This window comes from Ctenocephalides felis, unplaced genomic scaffold, assembly GCF_003426905.1.
Source record: "Ctenocephalides felis isolate EL2017-DRISC unplaced genomic scaffold, ASM342690v1 CF-g0.4_SCAFFOLD_01170, whole genome shotgun sequence".
Classification (NCBI taxonomy): domain Eukaryota; kingdom Metazoa; phylum Arthropoda; class Insecta; order Siphonaptera; family Pulicidae; genus Ctenocephalides; species Ctenocephalides felis.
In genome coordinates, this window is record NW_020537324.1 from 30,061,770 (window position 1) to 30,079,124 (window position 17,355).

Here is a 17,355-nt window from a genome sequence, read left to right on the forward strand (position 1 = left end):
TACAAACATGTTGCTTATCCCTTGCTTCAAATTTTCCAATTTATTTATTGATTTGTGAATGGACGTGTAATGTTTAATTTCTCAATACTATAGATGGTGCTCTGTAGCTTGAAGTATCACATCTGTATTAAAAATATATCTAACACTTAGTTTATATTTTTTCAAAAATTACAATAAGAAAACACATACAGACCTAAATTTTTACTCTTCTATCACAAACTATCATAATAATTTCAGTAATTGAATAAATTTTTATTTTGGTAAAGAAATGTTTTTCAACAAACTTTTAATAGATTTATATATATACCGAGTGGCAAACTGAAAATAAACTAACAATTAACATCGATAAAACAAAATACATATATTTCAATTTGTTTAAAAAAAATCCGTATGAGTTTGAAGTTTTTTCTTTTTAACAATTGCATAAAACGATTTATTTTTATCAAGGAATGCCCATCCCTAACGCTCTTAATTAAATTTTTGAACTTTTCTTTTTGTTATTTTATTTTTTTATAATCAGTTGAAAGAGAGTTGAAAAATACATATAACTTCAAATTTTCATTCTTCTTACACAATTTTGAAATGAAATCAGTTTCAGATTAGATTGTGCATTCACTTGAAATGACTATCGATGTGCCCTAGAAACAATTAAATAATTCGTCATAGCAACCCCTTTCACTTACCATATAATCCACATTTACAACCAAGTAGTTATTTTTAATTATAATATTTTTTCTAAAAACATTTGTTATAAAAAAAAAGTTTTCTTAGTCAGCTAGTATATATATTATTATCAGTGCACTATATGCATATATATTAATAGTCGGTTAAATCACACAGCATATCTACTTGTCTAGTAATTGAATGATCAAACTTTAAAGTTCGCAAAATTTTCAAAGCCATAACAATAATGTATTATTCGTTAGAGTGAACATTTGGAGATTATATAATAGCGTTTCCGTTGCCTTCTCTGTGATGTTACCAGACTACCTGTGTGCGTGAAGTTTGCTTTTGTTTGTCTTCTGGTCGCAATCCAAATATTCCCCATTTGCTAACCGTTGTATTGTGGTCTCGGATACCCATTAGGTTAGTTAGATCCTAATAATTCAAAAGCCCTGAAAGGTCCTACTCATTGTTGCATCGCTTTAGAACCGACCGTCTCACTATCCCCACCCGAATGGATATTCTGTAGGTAATACCACCCCAACTTACTTACGGCCCCCAGGAGGGATACATAGTTATTCTGTAATATGCCATCATCAAAATACTATTTGAGCACCTCCTCCCCGTAGTCGAAGTACAAATAGCGCCGACACTCAGTATTATGAACTCGCTAAATGAAAATATAGGCTGCGCGTTAGCACAGGAGTCACCCTCCAAATAATACGTAGTCAGTAAATGTATGTCGCATCCAATATCCCAAAAGTACAATAAAATAATCAAAATGATTGATGTACTTCACGATATTGTTTTTACATATATATTTTACGTGAGTAATTTTAATAAATGCGTTTTTGTACCATTTCTGTATGTGGAATTGTTTGTTTCTAACGTTACATGTAATAAAAGTAATATTGTAACCAAAAAAATAATGTGGGCGCTGTAATCACCAACCTGGCCATGTTTTGGAAAACAAGCTATAAAAGTATATTACAAAAAATCAACTACTGCTTCAATTTTTGATTACCTTCATGCAATGATTTCTTGGTTAAAAATTAACACAAAATTATTAGAATTTATTGAATTCATATTAAGTCAACTATTTTTTATTAACAATTAGCTGACCCGGCAAACGTTGTTTTGCTAAGTATGGTATATTCTAAACAATTTCTAGAGAATCAATAATCTTATTACTTTAAGTGAATAAGGATGTGTTGTTTGAATGATATATACAATGAAGTATTATAAAAACAATAAACTTCATTAGTTGGCCTTTATTTTGTCAATACAATCAAACTGGAAATTTTATACACTTTCTATAAAAAACATGGTATAATCAAATCCAAGTCTTTTTGGTCTTACGATTTGTTGATTACATTTCCAATTTTTCACATTCTTATTTTGATTCTGGATTTTGTGTATAATTGTAAATAATACTACTGAGCTTATACAAAATTATCAAATTTTTGCAAGGAGAGATATAAAAGTTTTAAGTAACATTCGATGGATTAAAGTAAATTTAATAAAAAGTATATATGTAGAGCAGGGCGAGGCACAAACGTTCAATTCGACTTTGAGTGAATATTAATTATATTATAAAAATCGAACAAATTATATCACAACAAATAACACATTTCATACATACAATTATCTAACTACGTTCAGTAAAACTGCCTGCTACTTCATCATTGTAGAAATGTGCTTTTTTGTCTTTCAAAATTATGTTTTCTAGACCTTTTTACCCCATAGGCGGAGTAACTTGGAACGGCCATGTGACAACCTGGTTTAATGTCTTATTTTAATTTTAAAGGTATTTTACAAAATAATTACATTTTTAACTAATGCTAAAGAACTACCAACGAAAGAAAATGCTTTTGTTATGAATTTTCAAAGATTACCGTTTATCCCCGATAGCAAAGTCATGAGATCAAGGTTATAGCCGATTATACATCTTTTTTTCTCTACTTTTAAATATTGTTCTAATGCAAAACTTAACTTTACTGATTTTTGACACATCGGTGGTGGACCTGTTTAACCCTGGACCTTTATATATTACTATCTATTCTTCGATAAATTCTGGGAAATTATAACTGGGAAAATGATTTTCGACAAAATGTCCCTTTGATCGATACCAAATTTAGGTTATGAATTTAAATAACATAAATAAAATAACCTAGAAAATGTTTTATAAATACCAATGAGTATATAATTATACAAATGAGATCTTTCAGAGCACCGTGTTTGAGAAAAAAATGCATTTTATATTAACATTTTAAAAAAGTTGATATTTTGAGTTTCTACTAACACTTGCGGCTTGTTCACTAAGGTTTTTGTGTACAAATAAAACTACAAACAAAACTACTCACTACAATTTAATCATAAATAATGTTCACGTAAAACATCCTATTAAATGTAATTGAACATCATCTGTCAAAAACGTTTGACATCTCACGTATTAGCCACCGTCCATTGTTTCATTTAAATTACACTTCTACAAAAAATTTCAAATTAAACATGTAAAGTTTCTACGCTATTTTGAAATAATATCTCACCTTTCTGACCATCTCTGGATTGGCACGAATTTTTCAAGACTAAGACTGGACACATCGGTTTAGCCGTTTTCGAGTTTTACTGAATCATTTGATTTATATATAAGACTTTTTTATAAAATTAAGAATTTTTCCGTTTTTGTTCAAAGATACGTTTTAGGTACGATTAAGGGAGCCTATTCACTTTAGTCGTACTACCCATACCCTACTATAGTAAAAAACATAGAGTAGGTACTAGACCTACTAGTAAAAATCTACAAATTTCAGCCTAGGAGTAATTTTTTTTGTTCTGTAAAATGAAATTTAAAGTAAAACATCTCAAATAAAAACAAATATATATTCAAAATTATTAAATCCCTGGTGAGTTCTAAGAATGGACGATGAAACTTTCCTAAACACAAAGGCGTTATTGCTTACGTTCATTTCGTGTTAACGTTTTGTGAATTTGAGCAAAAACTTTAGAAAATTGTTTTTAATCATTATTTCTATGTATTTAACAAAAAATCCAAAAACGCTGGCTAATATTAACAAATGATAATAATGATAATAATAATATAATAATATTAACATGTTACCATTTAAATATGTACTTATACGTTTGATGAGTCCAAACATGAGTCAAAACTGTACAACCCACTCACTTTTATATACATACTATCTGACAGTTTCACAGAGTAAGACAAACTTCTAATTGTAAAAATTTTGTGAGCCACCTAAATAGTTTTTATTCAATAGTAAAAAAATGATGTGAATTATAACTATCAAACAAAATATAGACGGCTTAAACTATGGTACGACTTGTGCAACCTTATCATATATATTTACAAATGACAGATTTTAAGAAAATGCCAAGCCTTTTTCTATCATATGTATAAAAAGATACTATTTTTCTATATTATATATAAATGTTCTGATAAAAACATGTAACATGTAATGCAAAAGTATAATATCCAACGGTACATCTTGTGTATCAATCGTCTTTAAGCAATATCTATTTTTGAGTTGACGGAATATCCGATAATTGATCACCTGGTATTGATTAGAAAATGTTACAGATTTACTAATATTTGTATCAAAGTTTAAAACATTAAAAAAATTGAATAATTGACAATGCACATTAGAATCTTATATCTTATTTTATCAGACGTACATCGCATGGTTAAAAATGCGCACGGTAGAAAACAAGTTTGTCACCCAAAAATACCGTAGTTTTCCTTGGTTTATGCAAGGTGTCTATGCACTATGCAAACTAGTTTCTTAAAAAAGGAATAAGAAACTCCTCCCTATCGTCTTTCAGAAGTCACTGAACGTATCTGAACTCTGCGACATTTGCCTCTGAAAATCTTTTGCGTGTTATTTACATGAGTTTTCAGTTTTCGGTTGGTGATTAATCAACCTATATAATTCTACTTAATTCAACCCTCCCTCTACTAGGTCGGTCGCTCTATCATAATTTCCTTGACGAAGTTTTGGCCTGGGATTTCGTTGTGTGTATAAAATATCTGGGTGGTATATATTGTCAGGTGTTCACATAATACATCGTTTGCATTTTGCGAGCCGAGGTCGCATAGTGTATGTAAAGTTATTGTAAAAGCTTATTTCTCTATTCGAATGGACACATAATACAATATCGATAAAATTAATCTACTAGATTGAGAAATACATATTCATAATAGAATAATATTGTTTTGAAAAATAAGATACTTTTAAATTAATATTTATGTATATATATATGTATATATATGTATATATATGTATATATATGTATATATATGTATATATATATATATATATATATATATATATATTAGGGTGGTCTTCCAAATAATTTTCGAATTTCGTTGCTCTCAGGAGCTCGAATGCTTCCAAATTGATGAAAAACTAGTTGGTATTGGTATTTTGCCTTGAAGCAAGCTATATAAACTTCCCGATAAATAATCGACTTGATCAATAGAAAATAAATTCATTTATGAGGGATTAAAAGTATACCCAGCGGATTTACAATGCCACACATAATTGCAAGCAAACGAACACTTAACGTGTATTTTCTAAAGGCAATATTTCAAAAATTAATAATTTTTATGATTGAACCAGTTGCCGTAGGACTTTAATAGTTCACTATGTTCATTAAAACCAAATACTCTATCGTTATACCAAGTAAATTGTCTAATTTTAATTTTAACAAATGTTAAAATTAAATCGCCGATCGCCGCACAAAATTGATAAGCGATAGTCCTTATTGAAACACATCAAATAGGTTTCTAACTTTCTGAAATCGGTTCAGGCGTTTTTGAGCAATTGTCAATGAAAGGTCTAATTTTAACAAATGCCAAAAAAAACTAAACCAACTTTTGCAAACTTTGACGAATTTTTAAAGCTAAATGAGTATGATCTAGAAGACTATGGTATTTACCGTCAGAATAATAATAATAAAAATCGTCGAAAAAAATTTTTTTAACCTTTTATTACAAGAAAACGGCCTAGCCGATCTCTACCAAAAACTCATCAGCACGATTCCCAACCAATAGCTTTCGAACGGTTTTTGAATTTTCAAAATCGATTCAGAACTGCGTGCTAAAACGTGGACGAAAATTGTTTCACTTTTTTACTATTTACAAAAAAACTGTTTGGCTGATCGTCGCGCGAAATTCATAAACGTTAGTCCTCATCGCGATACATCGAATGACTTTTAAATTTTTGAAATCGGTCCAGCCATTTTTGAGAAAACGTAGATTTTCGTCAAATCTGTTCACACACACACACACGCACATACGCACACACACTTTTTCCAAATTTGGTCTCATTCGATTCAGAATGGCTTGAAACGTCAAGAAAACATAAACTTAGCGAATCTGATTTTCTGATGAAAACAAACTTCTCCTTCGGGAAGTTAAAAATCTCTGAAAGTTGGTTTCTTAAATTAAATGGAACATTTTCTGTAAAATCTATCCCAATACTGACTTTTTTTCGCTTATTAAAAATAAATTACTTTTACCATGTTATATTCTATTTTAATTAACTAATGGAAATTTTAACGCCTCCGCATTTAGTTCATCAGCTTCGTACTGAAACAAAATATTTTTTATTAACGTTAGGTACAAAAAGCATACACACATATGTATATATTTACATATTTCTCGTTTATAAATCATAATTATGGTTTTTATAATATTATTATATCTTGATTATTATGTTACTACATATTCTACATATTAGAATCGGCTTTATTTGCTAGCGAAATTTTAAATGATTTTGATACCGAGCCTTCAATTTTTAGTTTCAATTTTTTTTTTGCTTTCCAAGTAGATACAACATTAGTAGTGCTACTGACCAGAGACAACAATTTATTCTAACATATTTTTATTATTTATATTGATAATATAAATGTGTTGAAAATCAAAAATTACGCTTACTTAATTACGTAAACTAAAAGTTGCAATAAAAATATAGAATTCGCAATAATTCCACGCATAATAAATCTTGAAACAAAGGCAAAAACACGTCGTCCATGGACGACATTCGTACACATTACACGCCATGAAGTTGTTTTCCATGAACGATATTTTTAAAGAAAGGGTCAATGATGTTACATCTATTAAAATTATGCCGAATTTACATGTAAGATTTTATTTTAACGAATATTCAATTTGAATGTGAAAACTAAGATATCTTATATTATGTAGCCCTTATAAATTTTTATCTACTTTTCCACATAATCCACGACAATAAAACAAAACAATTTTTCACCATCGCGTCACTAGGAAAAGCCCGAACATACGTATACCAACTATTACTAGTCACTCTTATTCGACGTAGACCTCCCTCACTCCGTGCACATACAATGTACAAGTTGAGCGTAGCACGAGTACGTTGAACATTTAAAATCGATGCTACGAGCTGAACGCCAGTCAGTCTACGTTTGGACGTTGATGCGAGAGGTCGCAGCTACGGTTGGACGCGGTACCGGGAATCACGCGAATTAAATAAAGATTGTAATTTATACTAAAAATATAAATTAAAAGTAATATTTGAATTATAATTTTATTTACAAAGTTTATTTACGAGTGTTTACAACTTTTATGTAAAAGTGTTATAAAAATGTTCTGACAAAAAAAATCAACAAGTGACTACTTACCAGTGTTATTAGTGTGTTTTTTCACATGTGCTGACATTACTTAATTTTATCCTCCACGAAGATTAATTTTTCCTTACTGGTATTCAAATTGAAATTCTATGTAAGGGTATTCAGAAACTTTTAAAATGTACGCATAATGAAAGGAAATTAAGGAAAGTTTATACTCGTGTCCAACAATATTTTGAGGTAAGATTTATTGGGACCTTTTTGTTCTGTGCATATATATCCAGCGTCTTGCCAAAGTTTAAAAACTTTTTTGATTAATTAAATGATTTATATATATATATGAATATATATATATATATATATATATATATATATGAATTAAAATATTTGATAAATGTTGAAGTATAACATTTATACTTCATCAAATCCAATTGTTTAGTTCATACAAATATTCGTAATAAAATAAGTTAATTTCATTATGCACAATTGTGCATAAATGCTGCAAAAATTTCGAAATATATCGAATAATTAACTCAATAAAATCTAAACAAACGCTTAAAAAACAATTAAATACTTATTTTTAATTTTTTAACTTCCCGAAGGAAAAGTTTATGTTTTCATAAAAAAATCCGATTTGCTAATTTTATTTTCTCGACGTTTCAAGCCATTCTGAATCGAATGAGACCAAATTTATAAAAAAATTGTATGTGTGTGTGAACAGATTTTTTATATTTATTTTTGCCGGTAAATATTAATTTAAATTATAACTATTTAATATTTACAATATTAAGTTTTTTAAAATCTGTACATATGAATATAATTAATTTGAAAAACAAATTTTTAATTATCTTTGCAATAATTTTTGCCGTTATTATTTGATATTCAACTTTTTCAATTATTAAAAAAATTCATTATTATTAGTGAATTTATTATATCATGAAATAATTTAATTTTAATTATATAATTTGAGTACATCACTCAAATGGATATGGTTTTAATTATGTTCTCATAAATAAATTAGGATGAATATTAATGTCCTATTGGAAAACACACGTTATAAAACTTTACATAATTAAATCATCTTAATCTTCATTACTTCATAAAAAATATTAGATTTTTTTTTGTATTCTTTCTTTAAAATATTTTGTTGGGATTTTTGTAAAACGTTTAATATTTATGACAAAATCGTTGCTGTAATATAGCAACTGCTGTAATATAAAAATTAAAGAATGAATAATGAATAATTGGGTAATAATTAGAGAAAATAATGCCAAGCATGAGCTTACGTGTATTTTATTTTATCTTAAAATATATATTTTGAAATCAAGAAATTTTACTCAATTTTGATGTGGATATTTTATATCGTATAAAGTAAAAATAGATGCGACTAAGTGACATAACTGTTCTTTTTTATTTTAACTGTTCTTTTTTATTTTATTTTAATTTATCTTAAAACATATTTTTTAAAATCTAGAAATTTTACTCAATTTTGATGTTGATATTTTATATCGTATGAGTCAAAAATCAAACTGACTAAATGAACTAAAATTATTGTGTATTTGATTCCATACAAATCTAATAATTTCTGGTTTAAAATATTTACCTGATACAAAACAGAACAATTTAGAATAATGGTTAAATACGTAATTTGTATACAGTAGTAGGCAATTACATTTCTTAAAGAAAGTACTTTGGTTTTAAATTGCTTCTAAAATAAGAACCAAAACACATTAATTAGGTTGTAATTATAAATGTAAAATTGTTGTTTAATTCTCATTCTATAGTTTTACTTCATTTGTTAGTTTATTTGAAATTTTGCTTTAGTTTATAGAAAATATATGAAAAAAAAAACAATAAAAATATTAAAGTACATAAAAAAATTACAGAATTTACTGCTTCAACTAATATTTATGTAATTAAAATTAAGTTAAAAAATATATAAATTTTCAACAAAAAATGAAAAAAATATTGCAAATTAATTATTGTCCGTTTAGTTTTTTTTATTAAATGTTTTAATAATTGACGTTGCGTTTAAAATAATGGTCTTGCACATGTAAATAAGGTTCCAAGTTTACTCTATCTAAATAAAATACTCCAATATCATGGATTATATTTTCTTTATGCAAAATTTATTAATTAAACAGATGTATATTATATAATGTTCAATCTGAATGTAAAACATCACTTAATATTTATAGAGAATTCAAAATAAGAATAATTGTTGATCAAAATCGACATTCTTAAATAATTTTTTGAATTATTCTTATATATTGAAAATTAAAAAGAATAATGTAATATATCAAATTGTTTATTATCGTTATTTCTCGCCTAGAAGCAAATAATTTATTTATAATCTGCATTTTCAACACGAGTTTATTAATAATTTTAAACAAACATTTTTATATAATAATTAATTCTAAATAATTATTTACATAAGATACTATAAAATATTAGGTAATGTATTTTGATAAAGCTAGATTTTTTTTTTCAAATAAAAGCTTCAATTTATTACTTAGTTACATATAAGCAATGCTATTTGTATATACAAGTAAGCAATTTTTATATAAAATCCATCTATTTAATTTTATTAATTAAATGCCAGATTAATTAACAAGAACGTGAGATTTAAAGGCTACGTGTTCTACTTAGAAACCTCAGTTTTCATAAATAATATTTAAAATATTTTTCAAATTGAAATTTTTTTCACTACACTTTTGGAAATAATTTAGATTTTTGGTTCATTGACTCCTAACTCACATCGAGCAAGCAGAACACTCATTAGTATTCCAATGTCAGCTTAATTATCGAAACAATATTTGATAATTAAGCCAATTACTATGCCCATATATAACATTTTATTCTGCATTTAATAACTAACCGTCATAAAATTTTATAATTTTCAATGATCCATCATTATTAATCAGCGCAAAAATGTTTTTAATTGAATATCTCGTTCAGAACAAATTCAGCGTGGATCGAATGCGTTTAATACACCATGTAAAGTAGTGAAACATGAATTTACAGCAAATATGCTAATCGCTGCAATTAAATTAATGATAATGCAAAAATGAAAATTATTTGGTAAATCAAGTTACCTGGTGTAGTTCAAATTGCATATAAGCAGTTGCACTGATAAATTCAGCCGTATGCTTTTTAAAGCTTTTAAAGTTTAGCTTTTATAAATGAAAATTTGTGATTTTCTCTTACGTTTGACAAACATTTCACAAATTTAGTGATGTTATTTTTACAATTTTTAACTTACTTTAGCGTATTGATCTGTTCCAAATGTAACAAAGCCAATTGACATTTCTTTGGTTCAATAAATGAACTTTTAATTTTTTATTGGCTTTTGGTTACTTACAGCATTTTAACCAATGAATTTAAATATCACATCTAATTATTTTCATTATTTTGTCTCCAAGTATTATCAGGCTCAATTCTAATTCAGAGTGCTCTATATAAACTATACTATTGGATTTATGTATAAGGACTATATAAACTATAGTATATCACTTTGAGACATATTTTTTGTCAATTTTTTAATGGAAACAAACATCCACTATTGGTTCAAATAACAGGTTATCTAAACTCTGAATCTTGTGGTTACAAGGCCGAGGTTTTAACACTTGCACCACGCATGATCTAGTATAGATCTTGGACGGCACAATATCTATTAAATATATTTGTTTACGGGTTGTTTCTGTTTTCTGAATATTGGTCAATCTTGGTTATATTATATATGTTATAACCTGGAGCCTTTATTAAAAGTGTTTACATTTAGATGGCTTACTAATGTTCCAGAAGATTCAACAAAGGTCATTTTTATATGGGTAATAATCAGGTTTTGAATATAAATACAAATATTTACAGAATGTAACATATTATATACAGATATAATAATTCTCTCCAATAAACGAATCAATGAATTAACCTAATCTTGAACTAATCCGAATAAGTTATTTTGATCGATTTTTGATTTTTTATTACATACATGAATTGTTAGTATCTTAACACGTCTTATTATTGCAAATAAATTTTGATTGTAAAAACATTACGTTTTTATATTTGCATACTAGTATATTATAAAGTCATATACGTTTTCGTATATAGAAAATTCATACTAATATGTGTATTATTGGTAACGAAAACTAACTGTTTTCAATTCAAGAATATGTTAGGTTTGATTCATCTTTTGCTTTCGCAATTTTTAAAATATAATTTTTGAACTTTCCGAAAGAGTTGTTTATTTTCGCCAAAAATTGAGTTTGCCCGAGTTGCTAATTATATATTTTCTCGATATTTTGAATCATTTTGAAGCAATTGAAGCCAAATTTGGAAAAAGTATAAATTTGTGTATGTGAGCCTGTGAGACGATTTTTTCGATGTTTCGTTCACGTTTTCTCGTGGTTGGGAATCGCGTTAATTAGTTTTTGGTGAAGATCGGCGTGGTCATTTCTTTGTATTTAAATGTTAAAAAAAAATTGGTTCAATCTTGATAGTTTTTTTTTATTTAAATCATGGTCACTAAACATACTGAAATAGTATCTACTTCAATTGGTTTAATTTTTAAGATTTATCAAAGTTTGAAAAAATTACTTATGTCAAAAATCTTTTAACTTCTCGTAGAGTAAGTTATAGTAATAGCAAAAAAATCGAAAATGAGAATTTTTATGTATATTTACGTCCCAGAGGTTTCTGAACACTTTGGAAAACCTTAAGAAAAATGGATGGCTGTGTGTGTGCGTGTGTGTGCGGATACAAATTTTCGACGATTTTATGAACACAAATCAATCAAATTTAATAATTCCATTCAATCGACACAAATCAATTGATTTTAATAATTCAAAATATTTTTACTTGTATTGACAATATGAGGAACTGATTAAATTTTTGAGAAGGCAGATCTAGAGGTTTTGGATATCTAGTAAAAAAAGTAAAAATAAATGCCATTTGGCGATCAAAAATTATGATTAGACATAGGCTTATCAAATTATCAGATATTTTATAGAGATTTTAACAATAAGTATAAATTCTATTTACATTCCTATGTGTTCTGCATCAATGCTAGTCCGTTAGAGGGCGACGCGGCGCTTACGCGCTTTGATATTTCGTCTCCATGCAGTTAAAGCAGTACGATTGCTTTGAAAAAAAGTTCAGAATTTACAAAATATTCCAAAATAAAGAAAACATTTTTTTGTCAAAGAGTCTTTTTTCGAAAAAATAATTATTTTTTCCAAATATTTATAGATTTCTCAAAAATCTAATTTTTTCAAAATAAAATTTTTTCCTTTTCAAAAAAAAATTTGGTACGGAAAGTTCCGGCAATTTGCCTCGAGGCACGATGCCATACACCACTAATTTTGTAATGTGATGAGTCAAAATTTGAATTCTGTCGACGTTTTTGAAAGGTCTTTTTTTTATTTTTATTTCTGCTAATTTTAACAATCAGATTACAATACAATCTATAAGTTAAAAATTATGGTATTGAAAATCAAAATCAAGAAGAAAAAAAAGAGTGCGCGTAAGGATCACACGCGATTGAAGTAAAACTTTTAATATTGTATGAGTAGGCAATTAAGATAAAAATAAAAAAAACATATTTGAATTTTAAAAATCATTTATTAATAATCACATAACATTAATAACACAGTTTAAAACAACAGCGATAGATTAATTGCTATCATATTTCATATATGATATAATAGGTTTGTGATAACTGAAATGAGAGACATAAATTTTGCTTTGTAAACTATGTACATTTCTGGAGAAAACTGCATGAATAGTCGTGCCATATCTTGTGGTTGATTCAAATGGAGAATTATTCATTGTTAAATTAAATTTATTATTTAAAAAATCAATTAATGGTTGAGATTTTTCTGAACGAAAATTGACATTGAAATCTCCAGCAAGAATTAATGGCATTAAAGAAAATGATTTCTTTTGGCAAATATGATTTTATTTCTATTCATTGGAATAGATGAAGATCTCCTGAGAATCGGCACAGCTGTCCTACTGATATTAAGAGTTTGAATATGATGTACAGCTTTCTTCCTAATTTTGTTACCTATCTTACCAGGAAATTCAAACCATAAACGTAGAAGTTCATCATTATCGCCACGTTCTATGTACACTAATTTTCCTACACAGCCATTAGCTAAGCCATCACTTACATCAATATTAGTTGTTATTATGTAAAATTTATTCAGAACTAAAATTATTTCATACGGCAAACCCCCGGTATCAATAACCGATTTTTGTGAAACTGCTGACGAATGTATGATTGTTGATCTGTCGCATGGCAACCTACATAAATATCCGTGGCAGTAGATATTATTTTGCCTTCAACGAGATTCAGTATAAATTTATTATATTCCATGACACATTTGTTCACTAAGAAAAGTCTTATTCCATGAGGACATAATACAGCAACCTCTTCTTTTGTAAAAAAAACGTGATTCAATTAATGCAAGTTCATATAGGGTTTAGCGTTCGACTTACGCATGACATGACGGGAGTGGATCGCGACTCGCGACATCAGCGCCTACCTGCGTCGTAGTGTTCAACTTCACGTTGGCGTTTTCGTTGCATTTGTACGGATTTACACTCGTGTAGCCTAAAGAAATTTTTACACCCATATCGCGCCTGAAGAAGTTTTACTTCAAAAAAAAAAAATAGAACAAAAGAAATTAAAGAAAAGAAATAAAATAAATGAATGAATAAATAATAATTAAAATAATAGTATTAATAATAAAAACGATAATCAATAATAAATAATAATTAAAAATAACTTATTTGAAACTTTTCCTGTGCAAAACAGAGAAAATTATGTTGTTGACGGTAGATCGTTGGGCCATTTTCGTTTCAGTCGTTTTGATTTTTTTTGGCTGTTTGTACTATTTCATTTCCGGATTGACGTGTGCATCCAATTTGTTTTGAAAGATCAAACTTCTGTTTTTAATAACTTCCGCCACTGTTGGAATTTTTAGGTCTTTATGGATCATGTGGTTGGTTACAAACCACGGAGCCTTACAGATCATTCTCAGAATTTTGTTTTGTACTCTCTGGATTATTTGAATGTTACTCTTGCTGGCGCAGCCCCATAGCTCTATCCCATAAGTCCATATTGGGATTATTATTGCTTTGTATAATAGTTTATTTTCTAGAGACAGTTTAGATGATCTTTTTGAAAGGTTAGTTTTAATTGAAAGTGACAACATAATTTTGGAAATCAACAATTTGCTATTTTATCGAAATAGTTAAATTTCAATTTTAGTTTAATTATACACATATCGGAAAGTTCATGCAATTTTTCCTAAGGCAAAATGCCTCTTATATCTAGTTTTCAATATTCTTAATCCCAGTCTATGTAGGACTATATTCACGTTAATATCACGTATATTTCCATCCAATATATATGTATATTCCATTTAATTCATACATCCATTTCCGTGTTAGTCTAAATCCGTAACTGTGAGTAATATCTATCCCATGCGAAATAAATAAAACAGCAGTGAGTGAAAAAAGAACAATACGAGATCTGCAACCAGGATCGTGCAGAGAGAGAACGGTCTGATGTGCCCGGCAGGGTACGCGAGTGCAGAGTTCTACGAATGCAATTAAACTGCTATTCAGAAATACTTAAACAACACTCGAAAAAGTAAACTAGAGTATGCATGAGCGGATCCGGGAGCGAGTGAAGGTACATCAAGTCCCGATTGTGTTAATCGGGTTCCGATTTTTTACCAAAGTTTAAAACAGAGATAGAGACGTAACCAGGGATGCAGAAGTTTTACCATACACACTATGGACATATATGTATGTATGTGTGTGTATGAATGTATGTTATGTCGTTCAGTCTTACAATTTTTTGTATTGATATATCATTTTCATATCACAGTCAGGCAGGGGTGCGTGATATAAGAGATTATGAAACAATTTTCAAATTTTATATATACATATCATTTGTCTATTTCATTATAAATTAATAAGCCTTATATTTAAATGACTTTAAATATCTCAATTTGTTCGTCGTCAATTTTTTTATAATATTTTTTTATAATATTATTATTTCTCGAATACTTTCTTAAAAAATAATTGATTGTAAATAAAGGGTTTACCCACTGCAAAGCATACCATATCAATAATCCTGGCATATTGATAATCATTGCTAGCCTAATTTTTATTTAATAACAATCAGAATCTTGTTTATATTCTATGAGCTATTTTGATTGACATAAATGAAATTTAATTATAGATAGTAGATAACACAGACTAAGTGATGAATTTTACTAGAACAAATTAATTGGCCATAACTTTTTTAGTCTTTTCGAGACTGGTGTATGGAGCAGCAAGGCAAAGAATTAAGATTATTTTCTAATTTTTCTGATTTTTAATAATGATTAATCGACCTTGTTTTAACGCAGTCCTTAAGAACTTCAGATCATCTTGTAGTTTTATTATTTACGAACAAGGGTGAACCTGTTCTCATTCTAAGTAGTTTTGATCGGTATCACTGTGTCAGTGCCACATTAGATTTGCTAGGCTATCCCAAAGCCTCATTTTGTATGACCAGATATGTATTATTATTGCTTTATAAATCAAGATTTTGTTTTCGAGTTTCTCACTCTGGATTTGATAGTTTTGATAGTTTTGATTTTTGTTGTGATGTGAGTTTTCATGTTAGTCTGCGGTGTAGATGTTTAACATAATCAGCCCTTGGTATTACCTAGTCAAATAATGCACTCCTGGGGATGTTGTCTTGTTAAGTATAAATATTACATGGTTAAACTTGTTCTCATAGATTTTTTTTTCTCATTTTTTTATGTCCAATCCTTTATAACATTTAGATGCCTTTGTATAATTGACGAAGCATAAGATGCTTAGTAACATATAGTTTAGAAAGACTACTGGACTGCTTTTTATATAAAACAAGGATTTAAAACGTCTTGTTGTGAGTAGGAAAACTTTTAATAACATATTCAAATATTCCATTGCAATAAAAAAACATAATTTCTAGTTAATTATATTATATAAACTATTCAACCCATTTCATCTAATATAAAATAATGTTACATTTTACATTTAGAAACATCAATACAAAATCTGCTCTATGAATATTTCAAACTTGGTATCATTGAGATTTACATTCTGTTTTGCGATTATTAACTTCCCGTAAGTAATAGTAATGGGCCGAAAATCGGAAATAAAAATTTTTGCATATTTTCACGTTTTGAAGGTTTCTGAACATTTTACCACACCTCAGAAAAAATAGGCGTGTGTGTGTGTTTTGTATTTCCACATTTTTTCGTCCACATTTTCGTGCGCACGGATTAACCGATTTGTATAGTTCAAAAAACATTCCATTCCTATTGATGGGGAGATGTGCTGATTAGTTTTTTTTTAGCAAAGGCAGGTCCAGCTGTTACGGGGATTCAGAGCAAAAGGTGCAGAAAATAGAAATCGAGAAATAGTTTTTGAGGAAACAGCATCCGATTTGAATGATTCAAAAAACTTTCTGATTGTGTTGGCAAAACAATTGCTTTGGTAAAAATAAATTATCGTAATTTTTTTGTGTATCGAAAATAATTCAGATTTTAATTCTTGCTAAAGTTCTAAAGTTTACTGATATACTTTTAACAAGTTATACAATTTTAACTTTACTATTCAGTTTATGTAATTCTTTATATAAATGTTAGTCAATGTTAAAGAATTTATAATAATATATTCGAAAACATTTAATATTCCTTTTGGTACGGGAAGTTCCAGCAATTTGTCTTAAGGCACAATGCCATACACCACTAGTTTTTAAATTTCGATTATAATTATGTAATTAAAATGACAATTAACAAATAATTATCAATGCATGTTAATATCAAAATACGAGAAAAACCTAGAGAAAATGTAATACTTTATAAAAAAATCATGTTTATATTGAAATTTTTTGAGTAAATTTAAATGTTTTAATAATTTAGTTAAAGGAGTTCAAAACTAACCTCCAATAATTTTTATCATTTTTAAATTATTTATTTATTTATGACCTTTTTAGGAAAATGTTTTTTTTAATAG